The sequence below is a fragment of the Euphorbia lathyris genome, chromosome 10, assembly GCF_963576675.1.
Source record: "Euphorbia lathyris chromosome 10, ddEupLath1.1, whole genome shotgun sequence".
In the NCBI taxonomy this organism is placed as follows: Eukaryota; Viridiplantae; Streptophyta; class Magnoliopsida; order Malpighiales; family Euphorbiaceae; genus Euphorbia; species Euphorbia lathyris.
This window is the reverse complement of record NC_088919.1, coordinates 44076044-44090896: the sequence shown is the minus strand read 5'-3', so window position 1 is coordinate 44090896 and position 14853 is coordinate 44076044. Positions and strand designations below refer to the sequence as shown.

At 35.7% G+C, this 14853-nt stretch overlaps 1 non-coding gene across 1 annotated transcript; it reads right to left on the bottom strand.

The window, feature by feature from the left end:
• Positions 1–9183: 9183 nt before the first annotated feature.
• Positions 9184–9290, bottom strand: LOC136210072 (small nucleolar RNA R71). The gene has a single exon (XR_010677782.1). It is a non-coding gene; the product is annotated as a small nucleolar RNA R71 (small nucleolar RNA).
• Positions 9291–14853: the final 5563 nt, after the last annotated feature.

Below are 14853 nucleotides of genomic sequence, written 5' to 3'. Positions count from 1 at the left end.
CTGTAATTTTAAGGGCGGCCCGATAAGTTTGTTTTATTTAGGTTTTTAACCAATATTTTTATTGAAATTATATTCTTGCCCAACAACCAGTTTAAATTAGACGTTGATGTTCCGATCGACGATTCCGTCCAACGATGTTCGCTATCAACTTAACCGGACTTTGGTAGTGTTTACCTTCAAAATCAAATATTAGATCCCATCCAAACAAACCAACCTTACATTTTTTTTTTTTTAAATTATGGTATCTAAAAAGTAGATATATAAAAAATTGATAACTGGACAATTCCTTAAAAACATGTTATTTTGAAGGGGTAAGGTGCAAAAATACCCCTAACGTTTATAGCAAGGGGTAATTTTATCCTTAACGTTTAAAATGATGCAATTTTACCTTTAATGTTGACAGTCAAGAGCAATTTTACCTCTAACATTGTCAAATTGGGTCAATTTGTGAAATAATTCATCAAACTGTATTCTCAATAATGAATCTTGTCATTACACTTCACATGTGAGTCATTTTATCATTCATTAGTAACATATCATAAACATATGATGAGACGTGAAAAAATAAAAAAAAATATACTGTCTATTGTATGAGTTGTACATAAAAAATTCAAAATATTTCACCGAATTTATAAATTAATCTCCAATTCTATTATTAAATCACAGAAAATATGAAATCTTTTTTTAAAAACAAACTGATATGCAATTGGTGTCGAATAAGGAACAAAATATCTGAAATTGACACAATTTGACAACGTTAGGGGTAAAGTTGCTCTTGAGTGCCAACGTTAGGGGTAAAATTGCTCTTGAGTGCCAACGTTAGGGGTAAAATTGCACTCTTTTAAACGTTAGGGGTAAAATTACTCCTGACTGTAAACATTATGGACATTTTTACACTTCATCCCTATTTTTAAAGATAATTTCACAATAAAAAAAAAGTTGAGTTAGTTTTATTTTCAACTACAATGCTCTTTTTAATCTAACATAGTTAACTGATACATAAGTAATTAATATAACGGTGTCAATTTTTGTTTGGGGAAGCCTGTGTTTAAAACAACGGTTTCCATGATAAAGTTGCTGCAACCTTTAATGCTGCAGCAACTTTTACACTGGTGAATTAATTCACCACGAACTCAATTTTTTTATATAATAATTTATTCTTTTATACAATTCCAAACTACAAACTACATATTGATCTATATTTTTAAGAGTGTGTTTCGTGTCTTCAACATACTTATGGTGATAATAAGGGAAGGTAAACCCAAGTACTTACATGTATCGAGAGCAGATTGAACATTTAGTAGATTGCATATAGAGGCACGAGTGTTTGCCTTGACATTTGCGCTGAAGAAGATACCTGATTTGGTCAAATTTATGGCCTGACCAGACACCGTTTCATACTCCTGCTGAATATTCACAATCACCTGACTCTCCTTAACTGTGGCATAGAAAAACAAAAAACTATCATCAGTAAACAGTAGGTGAGTGACGCTCGGAGCACCTCAACAAATACTACACCCCTTGATTTTACCCTTAAATGCCACCTTTTGAATAACATGGATAAAACTTCCGCACACAAAATAAAGAGGTAAAGTGATCCCCTACCAGGAGAAAACGGACCAACTAAAGAGCTGTTTACGACCACTGAGTAGGAGACCGTAGATACGCAAAGCATAATCCAATTAACCCACCAATCATTAAAGCTCATGCAATGCATTACAACTTTCAGAAAACCCCAATCCACCTTATCGTAAGCTTTACTGATATCAATTTTAAATGCCATATGTCCCTTATTACCCCTAGTTTTTCTTTTCATAAAATGTAGCGATTCAAAGGGAATAAGCACATTATCAATTAATGAACTTCCTGGGACAAACACATATTGACTATCTGAAATCAAATTTGGAAGACAACACTTCAATATATTTGCTAATACCTTAGCAATAATCTTATACAAGACATTACATAGGGCAATGGGACGAAACTCAGTCACACGAGAAGGGTTTTCACTTTTAGGAATTAGCACAATAATAGTATCATTTAGGTTAGTCGGGAATTCCTTTCGGGTTAGCCACCCAACACATGCATCAACATTTTCCTACCCAATAAAGTGCCAAAATTGTTGAAAAAGCTCGGGTTAAGTCCATCAGGCCCTGACGACTTATTTGGGTGCATCTAAAAACAACAATTCTAAATTCCTGAAGCGTAAAAGCACAGACAAATCCACATTCATATCAGCAGTAACCATGCATGGGACACAATTCACAAGGTCGTAGGAATTTGCCTGTGAGGCATATAAGAGGTTTTCAAAAAAGGACCGTACCACAGAATGAATTCACTGGGAGTCAGATACCTTCGAGCCCTTAATGTCGACCAATTTTTCAATTCGGCTCGCTTTCCTCATGATATTGACGCTATCGTGAAAGTATTTTATGTTTAAGTCCCCTTCCGAGAGCCATAACTGCTTTGCACGCTGCCTCCAATATGTATCCTCCATGTCTAACCAGTGGTTCAAATTCCTCCTTGCTGCCAGAAAACCGATTAACCGAGCCTCTATCTTCCCTATCCCGCATATGCGACATCAACGTGTTACATTGCTTGATCTTTTTGGAAAACCGATTTTTGAAAATTTTACCCTATTGTTCCATAGACGAAGAATATGCAGCCAACTTCGTATCATATTCAGATGTCTAACACCTGGCCATCTCTTCTTCACTGTATCAGAGAAACCAACTTCCTTAAGCCATGCCATTTCGAACCGAAATAGGTGAGACTTTGGAACAATCTGACGTCCAACATTTTCAAAGAATATTGGAGAATGATCTGAGTAACCTGCAACCAGATTTATGAGTTTGTAATTTAGAAATTGGTCACACCAATTTGCCGATGTGAACCCTATATCCAATTTCTCTTGGCTATAAACCGATGTGCCTCGACTTTATTCCCAAGTAAACCGACCCTGTTCAAGGACCAGTTCGCTGAGACTTGCATGCAGTAATGCTTCAAAAAAATTACACATAGGATACCTAGGAAATAGAACACCACCTCTTTTTTCTTCATGGATTAGGATGCAATTAAAGTCACCGATCATAACCCAAGGCAGGGTAGCAGCAGACGCAATAGAGGATAACAAATCCCAGGACTCACCATGTAAACTTCTATCCGCAAACCCATAGAACCTGACAAGTCTCCATTCCCCATTGCTAAATCTGTGATGTGCGAATTAATATGGTGGTCAGAATAGCCCGATATAACCACGTCTAGATCACTCTTCCACAACATAGCGAGCCCCCCTACTTCTACCTCGACTATCATCAGCAAAACACCCATCAAAACCAAATTATCGCCGAATGCTATCAATTTTATTTTTGTGAACCAATGCTATTGGAAAAACGACACTGGGATTGTGAGACTTTAATAACTCACTTAACGAACAAACTGTCTGAGGGTTTCTAGATTTCAATAACTCATGTTTTGCGTGTGTGTTTTTGTGTGTTAAGCCATATGTTTTTCGCGTTTTCACCGTTTTCCACTTTTATTTCATTTTTTGTGTGTGTTTTTAATGTTTTTTTTTGTGTGTTTTTCGTTTTTTTTACCGTTTTTCATATTTCCTCTGAACTAATATATATTTGAATAATTTATTGTCATAATTAAAATTTTAAAATAACTAAGAAACTGCACTTTAAGAATGTATTTTGACTTACAAAATTAGTTATTCCAACTTATTTAATTCTTTTAACCAAACATAATAATACCTATTCTTATCTCTTATTTTATTCCTAAGGAATAACTATTCTATTCCATTCCGTGAAACAAACGACACCTTTAAAGTGTACACCAATAAGATAAACATCTTTCTTCTAGTAATTCACATTAAAGTGTAAACTAACCATGTTTATACAAATCTAGTTGTTAGTCTAACGACCAATTTGGTATTGTTGTGGCTAAAAGTTTAGATTTCCTTGAAACATATTAGACCAACTCTAATGGGGTGTTTTTGGTTGTTACAATCCTAGATGTGGTTGTTACAAACTTATTATTACAAAAACAAGTTTTGTTACAGATTTAAGTAACAACCAATACGTCACTCCCTAAAATCCAAAAAGTAAAAAGTCGAGGGCCACGGTTGGTGCTCAAGCGCCTGATATGGCGCGTGGAGTACACGCGCCAGATATGGCGCGTTAGGCGCCATCCTGCCTTCAACTTTTTACTTTACAGATTGATGGTAATTTTCAATTTGGTCCTATAAAATTATGATTTTGGTCTTGGCAAATTACAGTTTTAATACTTATTGTTACTTAATATATTTTTTTGATCCCAGAAAATTTTGAAAAATAAATCATTTCTAATGGGATGTTACTCCACTCTATTACTTACCCCACCTAAATCACAATGGTTATTACCAACCATTGTAGATGCTCCAGTAGCTTTAAGTAACTTTTATAATTTCTCAATTGTTAAGAAAAACAATTTTCCATTTAACAAACACAAATTTGAGTTTTTCCCATTTTTTCACTTTTTAAAAAAATAATTTCATATTTACCAACCCTTGCTTTTAACTAGAAAAATTGAAAAGCAGCTTTTAAAGTATGGCAATGCCAAACAAGTTAAATAATATTCTATAGTATAGAGTTATGTTATATTCAGCTTTGTGAAGTCCTCATTGGCTTTTGTTGGAACACATTACTGCATCAATTCAGAAAATAATCTCATGCTTGTTGATTTGTGTTGGCATATTCAAAAGTGTGGATGCTTTGAGCTGTAGTATTTTTTGTTGTAAAATCCCAATTAATGAGGGGCTATTATTGTAATTTTTATTAATAAGGGATTATTTATGTAATTTGTAATTAAAAAAAAGTCAAAATTATTTATTAGGGTGGCACCGAATTCGGCGCCACCCATTAATTAAATTCATTGCCAGCAAGTTGCTGGCAATGTCCCCTCTTTGGCATTATAAAATGCCAAAAGGGATGATAATATTGTTTTGGATGTGAGGGAGTATAAGAAGATTGAGGGTGAGAGTAGAATAATTGAAAGAGTGAGGCAGACGAAGTTCTCCAAATTGAGAGAGTTAGATTGTTTTGTTGGTAGTCTAATTATTTTTGGGGAGAGACAAAATAGTAAGATAATTATTTTGGAGTATTTTCGGGAAACACCTGAGTGCTACTATTTTGGTCTTATCTCATTGTAACTCTAGAAAGTTTCTAGAGAACACCCTCTTTGTACGCCTACTATTTTTAGTGGAAGAATTTACTCCCGAGCTTGTTCGTAGACGTGGTCCGTAAAGGCGAACCACGTTAAATTATCAGTGTCATTTTTATTGATTATTTTGCTCGTCACCAGATGGCAAAATTTCCATGGAGTTTGTCAAAAGTGGAATTTTAAATGAAGAGATGCGGTGCAGGATGCAAGGAGCTTTTACACCACAATCAGATGTTCTAGTTGTAAATTCCAGAGGAAGGAGCGAAGCTAGAGGATCCAAAGATAGAGGCAAGGACAGAGGAAAATCCAACAAGTATGCCAACGTTGAGTGCCATCACTGCAAGAAAAAAGGCCACATCAGAAAATTCTGTAGGAAGCTCAAGCAAGAGAAAAACAAAGGCAAGGAAGAGAAGAGAGATGACAGTACCGATGACGAACGAGCAAATGTTGTTGCCGAGTTCAACATTGTCTACGATGATGATATTATCAATCTTGTAACCCAGGAGACTAGTTGGGTGATTGATAGTGGTGCTACTATTCATGCCACGTCTCGAAGGGAATTTTTCTCATCTTACACACCAGGAGATTTTGGTTTTATAAGGATGGGAAATGACAACTTCTCCAAAGTTGTAGGAAAACATGACGTTCACCTAGAAGCTGAGAATGACATGAAGTTAGTATTGAAAGATGTCAGGCATGTTCCAGATATGTGCCTGAATCTGATCTTCGTAAACAAGCTTGATGAAGAAAGCTTCTGTAATACCTTCCGCAATGGCCAATGGAAGCTCACCAAAGGTTTGATGGTGGTTGAAAGACGCAGAAAGTACTAAAGGCTGTATCTTATACAGACAAAGCTCTCCCAGGAAGCGATCAACGCAGCGGAGAATGAAAACACAATCGAATTGTGGCATAGACGCCTCGCACACATGCCCGAGAAAGGCATGAAAAAATTGGCCAAGAAAAATATTCTGACTGGATTGGATCATGTTAATTTAAATAAATGTGCTAACTGTCTGTCCGGAAAACAAAATAGAGTTGCTTTCATGAGTTCCTCTCCTTCTAGAGTGGAAAATATATTAGATCTGGTACACTCAGATCTATGTGGGACATTTCCAAAGTCACTTGGTGGTGCTCATTATTTTGTGACTTTCATAGATGACCACTCTAGAAAAACATGGGTATACACTCTAAAATCAAAAGATCAAGTCTTATATGTTTTCAAGCATTTTGTAGTCCAGGTTGAGAGACAAACTGGCAAGAAGCTGAAATGCATTCGGACAGACAACAGTGGAGAGTACACTGGTCCATTTAATATGTACTGCAAGGAGGTATTCGATATCAACAAACCCCTTTAAAAACACCGCAGTTGAATGGGTTGGCTGAAAGGATGAACAAAACTTTAATGGAGAGAGTCATATGCTTACTTTCACATTCAAAGTTGCCAAAGGAGTTCTGGGTTGAAGCTCTAGTCATAGCAGCTTATATTCCGAATCTTTCACCATGTGTCCCGTTGGATTATGATGTTCCAGAAAAGGTGTGGTCTGGAAAAGACTGTTCCTACAAACATCTGCGAGTGTTTGGTTGTAAAGCTTTTGTCCACATTCCCAGGGATGAAAGATCCAAACTTGATGTCAAAACCAAAGTGTGTATATTTATTAGTTATGGCCAAGATGAATTTGGCTATAAGTTCTTTGATCCAGTCCAGAAGAAGTTAATCAGAAGTCGTGATGCGGTCTTTATGGAAGACCAGACAATTGAAGACATTGAGAAGTCTGGAAAAGATGCTGTTAAGCCCAAAATATACCTAAAATATCATCATTAATTACATCAATATTGCTACGAATTTATGCTATTTATAACTGTTTAGGAAGCTTTTACTCTCGAATATGTTTCTTTCTTGTAAGGTACATAAATATTTGGTAAAATCCAAATAGGAACGAAAAGAGCTCAAAAACAGAAGAAAAACCCTACAAAAGGAGTCGAAGACGACAGAAATTAATACCGCCAAATCGAGGACGCGAACGAAAGCTGAAAAACCGAAAAACGTTTCGTGCCGCGACCGCGGCCCCCAAATTCTCGGTCGCGACACGCGTTCCCCAGCTTTTCCTTCCTTCGTTTGAAGACCAATTGATGCTCCCCCATTCTCGATAGAGAATTTAATATTCTCGGTACGAGCAGGAGATTTTAGAAGCCTAGTTACACACTTTCGTTTTCGACGAAACGCGATCGTTCGGGTGGATAAAGACGTCCTTTCGCAACGGACACGATCTTTCGCAACGGACACGATCCTTCACAGCGGACACGACACTTCAATCAAGACTCTTCAACATCTATAAATAAAGAGTTGATGGAGAGTTGAAGATATGTAGAAAAAAGAGATTAGTATAGAATTTATGCAGAAATTCCGAATCAAGTGATTCAGAAGTTAGATTTCGATTCTGTTCAAAAGCAATATGCTGTACACACATTGTTTATTCAATAATAACAAGTTTAGTAGAGTTTAGACATTGTTCCAGTTTAGTTTTCATTTTGGTAGTAGACCGACCCAGTCTCTATTACGAAGATTCAACGAGAAGATTGAGTAGAGGATCCGCCCCGGAGCCTGACAAACTCTAACGAAACCCAAGGAAAGGATTGACAACCCGTTCACTTGTAAGTCGTCGAATGTTTCCATGCTCCATGTTCTCTGTAAACTTGTATCAATTTATATTTCATCTAATAAAGTCCGTTCTATTCGATAGATTTTTATGCAGCACTTATGGTAACCAATCCACTAAAGTGACTGCTGGTGTTTTCATTAAAACATATTTAATTCAAAATCTTTACAAGGAAACTTTGTTGAATACTTAGGCAAATTATTATCTCGAAAGAGTTTTAATTTGATTAAGGGCAACTATCCCGAAAGGGTTTTGTCATGTTCAAAGCCAATTAATTAGAGGTTCCGTCATTTATTTCATCTTTATAATTCGTACAAAGTTTAAAGTTGTTTTCTTTGCTTAATGCAAACAAATACATCTGTTTACTTTTCTAAAAAGTACTAAAAGTTCCTATCTTGCAAATTCATTCTTAAATCAGAATATTTTCTAACATTTTCATAATCTAATCTAATTCTCATTCTAGCAATTTCAAAACCAAACCCGATTAAACGATTTTTCCATATCATAAACCTAAAAGTAAATTTAACCGATTATAAATAAGTTTTGTTTAAAAAACGTTCCCTGTGGGATCGATATATTTTATTACTACAAGCGTATACCGTGCACTTGCGGAAATCGCTCAACAAGTTTTTGGCGCCGGTGCCGGGGAACGCCAAAATTTTTGACAAAATTTTAAATTTTTCGTGTTTTATTACGAATCTAGGTTTATTCATACTTATTCAAACTTTTATATTTTATTTATTTTCAATTACTAACATATTTATTTTTCAAAGTCTGTTTTGTAGGTAGTTTCTGTTCGTGCGAAATTTCAAGTTCATGCGCAGTTCTCGAAGTTCAGGCACGTCACCAGATCCTATTGACCCAGAAATTGAATGAACTCTTAAAAAGAACAAGAAAGAAAAGAAAAAGAAAAACAAAACCCCAATAAAAACAAAAATTACCGAGCCAGAAGTTATGGCCACACTTATGGATTACGCTAGGCCAGGAGTGGCCGGTGTAATAAACAGTATAGTTAGACCCCAAATTAATGCACATCATTTTGAAATTAAGCATGCGTTGCTTAATATGTTGCAAAATAATGTAACGTTTTACGGGTTACCTAATGAAAATCCTAATACCCATTTGACAAATTTCTTAGAAATTTGTGACACTTTTAAAATTACTGATGTAACTGCAGAAGCAATCGAACTTCGCCTTTTTTCCTTTTACTTTGAAGGATCGAGCCAAAGAATGGTTAACTTCTATGCCAGCCGCATCAATTGAGACTTGGGAGCAATTAGCCCAAGCATTTTTATCAAATTTTTTTTCTTTAGCAAAAACCGCAAGAGTCATTAAAGAGTTAACATCTTTTTCTCAAAATGATAATGAAACTCTTTATGAGGCTTGGGAACGTTTTAAAGAACTTCAACGTTTATGCCCACACCACCAATTGCCCGCCGAACTTTTAATGCAAACATTTTACAATGGACTAAATCCTACAACTAGAGGTTCATTGGACGCTATGTCTGGAGGGTTATTCATGAAGAAAACATCTGCCCAAGCAAGAGAACTTTTGGAGGAAATGGCAATCAACAGCTGTATGTGGCCCGCGGAACGTGGACACGTACCATTAGCGAAACCATCATCCTCAACAACATCATCAGTTAAAGGTATAGTGAATCTTGATCCAGCAGCGATGTTGCAAGCCCAATTTTCTGCCTTATCGCACAAAATTGATAGGTTTATGGCACCGTGTGATTCTAATGGTAAGCCAATCCAAACAGATGTGGATTACGAAGGTATGAGTGAAATTGAACAGGTAAATTTTGTCCAAGGGCAAAACCAAAATAATAACCCTTATTCCAATACATATAATCCTGGATGGAGAAATCATCCTAACTTTAACTGGAGAGATAATAATAATGCTAATGCTAATCAAAATCGTACTACTAATTATCAAAATCAATCAAGAGATACGATTAGCACTTTATCTTCTAAAATCGACAAATTTATTGATGCTATGAGCGGAAAAATAAGTAATCACGACGATGGTTTTAAACGGATCGAGAATAAATTCGACCAGCTTATTAAAAACCAATCATCTAGCATCCATAATTTGGAGATTCAAATTGGACAACTCGCTAAATCAATTCCATCCCGCAAAGAGGGAAGTCTTCCAAGCCATACGGAAGAAAATCTGAAAGAGCATGTTAAGGCTATCACTCTTCGTTCAGGGAAAAATTACTCAGGCCCGGAAATGCCCGGAAATTCAACTTTACCTGGAACTGATTTATCGAAGCCTAAAGAAGATACATTAAAACAAAAAGATGCACCAATTGACTCTAGTACAAAAACTTTTGTACCCAAACCACCTTTTCCACACAAAGTCCGCAATAAGGACTATGATAAACAACTTTTAACATTTTTAGACAAACTTAAGAATTTGCATATTAATTTAACGTTTATGGATGCGATTACGCAAATTCCCAATTATGGTAAATTCCTCAAAGATTTAATTTCAAAGAAAATCAGTTGGGAAGGAATTTCATCCATTTCACTAACTGAAGATTGTAGTTCAATTGTGTCAAGTAATTTGCCCACAAAACTCAAGGATCCCGGATGTTTTACCATTCCGTGTAAATTGGGAGATATTGAACTTCCCAGTTGTCTCTGTGATTTAGGAGCAAGCATTAACTTGATGCCATTATCTATTTTTAATAAGTTAGGCTTAGAAGAAGACATCAAACGTACCAATATGGTTTTGCAATTAGCGGATCAAACCACTAAAAGACCATACGGTATAATTGAGGATGTTTTAGTTAAAGTTGACAAATTTATTTTTCCTACTGATTTCGTTATTTTAGATTTTGCTTATGACGTAAATTGTCCGCTAATCTTTGGTAGACCGTTCATGAACACGGGACGTGCTCTAGTTGATGTGTCGGAAGGGAAAGTAGTTTTAAGAATAGGCGATGATAAGATTGAGTTTGATATGAATCAAGCGATGAAATATCCTATGGAGGATTTCGCTTGTATGAAACTTGATTTAATTGAAGAATGTGTAAATGACATTGTTCAAAAAGAAGAAATAATAGAACCTATAATGAGTGAGGAACTAGAAGATAAGGACCCAGAACCTTTGATTCGAGAAGATGGACCAGTTCCGCCTTCAATTATAGTTCCACCTAAATTAGAACTTAAAGAATTACCAAGTCATTTGAGGTACGCTTTCTTAGGCGAAGGTGATTCTCTACCTATTATTATCTCTAACAAATTAACACAAGTCCAAGAAGAGAAATTGAAAGAAGTTGTTAGAAATAGGATAGGAAGTATGGGTTGACAAATTTCAGACTTAAAAGGTATTAATCCGAGCATCGTAATGCACAGAATTCACTTAGAAGAAGATAAGCCACCTAAAGCGGATAGGCAAAGACGCCTAAATCCGAATATGAAAGAAGTAGTAAAAAATGAGATTACTAAACTTCTGGACAATGGAATCATCTACCCTATCTCGGATAGTGAATGGGTTAGTCCAATCCATTGTGTACCTAAAAAGGGAGGCATAACTGTTGTAAGGAATGAAGAAGGTGAATTAATACCTACACGAACCACCACTGGTTGGAGGGTTTGTATAGATTATAGAAATTTAAATAAAGCAACTAGGAAAGATCATTTTCCTCTTCCTTTCATTGATCAAATGATCGAAAGGATAGCTGGTCACGCTTTCTACTGTTTTCTAGATGGTTACTCCGGATTCTTTCAAATATACATTTACCCGGATGACCAAGATAAAACAACCTTCACATGTCCTTACGGAACATTTGCATATAGGAGAATGCCCTTTGGTCTATGTAACGCACCTGCAACATTTCAACGTTGTATGACTGCAATTTTTAATGATTTCATTGAAGATATCATGGAAGTTTTTATGGACGATTTTTCAGTTTATGGAGATTCTTTTGATTCGTGCCTAGAAAACTTGGATAAAGTTTTGTCTAGGTGTGAAGAAACAAATTTGGTATTAAACTGGGAAAAATGTCATTTCATGGTTGACGAAGGAATTGTTTTAGGTCACACAATATCTGAAAAAGGATTAGAAGTAGATAGAGCAAAAACCTCAGTAATAGAGAAACTACCCCCTCCAACTACTGTTAAGGGAGTAAGATTATTTTTAGGACATGCCGGTTTTTACAGAAGATCTATTAAGAATTTTTCTGTAATTTCCAAACCACTCACTAATCTACTCATGAAAGATTCCACCTTCGATTTTAATGAAGATTGCGTTAAAGCTTTCGAAACATTAAAAACAGCTTTAGTCAGTGCACCTATTATTGCTAAACCCGATTGGGATTTACCATTTGAAATTATGTGTGATGCAAGTGACTTAGCTGCCGGATGTGTTTTAGGACAAAGGAAGGATAAGAAACTTCATGTCATTTATTATGCAAGTCACACACTTTCCGGTGCACAATTAAACTACACCACCACTGAGAAAGAAATGTTAGCTGTAGTTTTTGCATGTGATAAGTTTAAGTCATGCTTGTTAGGTTCGAAAGTTATTATTTACACTGATCATGCAGCATTAAGATATTTATTTGCTAAAAAGGATGCAAAACCACGTCTAATTAGATGGGTTTTATTGTTACAAGAATTTGATATAGAAATAAAAGACAAAAAGGAAGTAGAAAACCTTGTCGCCGATCATCTATCAAGACTTGAAGATGAGAACGGTCCTATAGGTGAAACTAACGGTATACGAGATGATTTCCCTGATGAACATCTCTATCAAATGAAAACCGTCATGTCACCATGGTATGCAGATATTGCTAATTATCTTGCAGCCAATATTGTTCCGGAAGGATTAAATTTCCACCAAAAGAAGAAATTTTTCTTTGACATTAAACAGTACTTTTGGGAAGATCCTTTTTTGTTCAAAACTTATGGTGACGGGATAATTAGGAGATGCGTTGGTGAAAATGAATATGAATCCATAATGTCGGAATGCCATTCTAGCTCTTATGGAGGACATAATGGAGCTACCAAAACAGCAGCTAGAATATTTGAATGTGGTTTCTTTTGGCCTACGATGTTTAAAGACGTCCGTTCATTTATTACTCGTTGTGATAAGTGCCAAAGAACAGGAAATCTAGGAAGGAAAGATGAGATGCCTCTCACAACCATATTAGAAGTTGAAGTCTTCGATATGTGGGGAATAGATTTCATGGGACCTTTTCCCCCTTCTTTTGGTAAAACTTACATATTAGTCGCCGTTGATTATGTTTCAAAGTGGGTTGAAGCAATTGCAACCCCGACGAGCGATTCTAAAGTTGTCGTTAATTTTCTTGACGATATATTTTGTAGATTTGGTTGTCCAAGAGTCATCGTTAGTGATGGTGGTGCTCATTTTATAAACTGAAGTTTTGAAACGCTTATGAAAAAATATGGAGTACGCCACCGCGTATCAACGCCATACCATCCTCAGTCAAATGGTCAGGCGGAGATATCAAATAGAGAACTCAAATGGATTCTAGAGAAAACAGTTTCATCCTCAAGAAAAGATTGGTCTTGTAAACTAAATAATGCGTTATGGGCATACCGTACTGCATTTAAAACACCAATAGGAATGACTCTATACCGCTTAGTGTATGGAAAGGCATGTCATTTGCCTGTCGAATTAGAACATAAAGCCTATTGGGCTATTAGGGAACTTAACTTTGATTTACGACAAGCAGGTAAGAAATGGTTGCTCGACTTAAATGAGTTAGATGAGTTACGCCATCTATCTTACGAAAATGCAAAGATTTATAAAGAAAAAGTGAAAAAATGGCACGATGCCAAAATTAAAGTCAAACACTTTAATGTTGGGGATAAAGTGTTGTTATTTAATTCACGACTTCGTTTATTTCCAGGAAAATTTAAGTCCAGATGGATAGGACCATATTTAGTCGTCAAAACATTCGATTATGGTTCTTTAGAACTGGAAGGTCCTAACGGATTTCGTTTCAAAGTTAATGGTAATCGATGTAAAATCTATTACGAAAATATTTCACAAATAGAAATTCCGTTCGTAACAAGATTTTCTGACGTATAAATCACTCAGTTTTTCGATCACGGTTTATTTTGTTTTCTTTTTATATTTTTGTTTATTTTATTTTATTTTTAATTTATTTTATTTTATTTTATTCTTCCACATGCCATTTTTGTGATTAGATGCCTTTATGTTATGATTTATATACATAAATATGTTTATTTCATGATTTTAGAATTAATTTTAGGAAATTAGAATGAAATTGAAGTTTCAGGCAATTCTCTGCCGAGAATTTGGAATTCTCTGCCGGGAATTCTATTTTTCAGATTTGTCCAAATAGGTTAGATTTTCTCTGAACTTACCGAGAATTATAAATTCTCTACCGTGAATCAGGACATAGCTTACGACGCCTGATTTCCGTAAGGAAATCAGCATGTCGCGACCGCGAATTCGGAATTCTCGGTCGCGACACGTGTAATTCCTGCACATTCAGGTCTGAACCAACCTAAACCTTTCGACAAACCTTTTGACAAACGAAACCTTAAGTTTTTTCATTTCTGAAAGGTGTAATTTTATACCTTTTCATGATTAAAACAACACCTCCTTTCATCTAAAACTCTTATAAATTAATCCTAGAGGATTCAAGTTCTGTTACAAATTCTTTTCATCTTTATCAGAACTCTGATTTCTTCAAAACACCATTTTTTTAGTACCAGAAACTTTGTTTCCTTCAAACAACCACCATGCCTACCAAATACAAAACTTCAAGGCACAAGGCTGCCTCAAGCAATAAACGCTTAGACTTATCCAAGCGATATGGGGCGCCTTTTCCTATCTTCAATCACGATGAAGGTACGCGTTATTGGAATCACCGTTACAAATTCTTCACCGGAATGTTGTATATGGATGAATTTCTTAACAGCCAATTAGGCATTACTGATGACATGAGCCGCTATATGGAACGCCTAGGGTGGACAAAATTCGCCC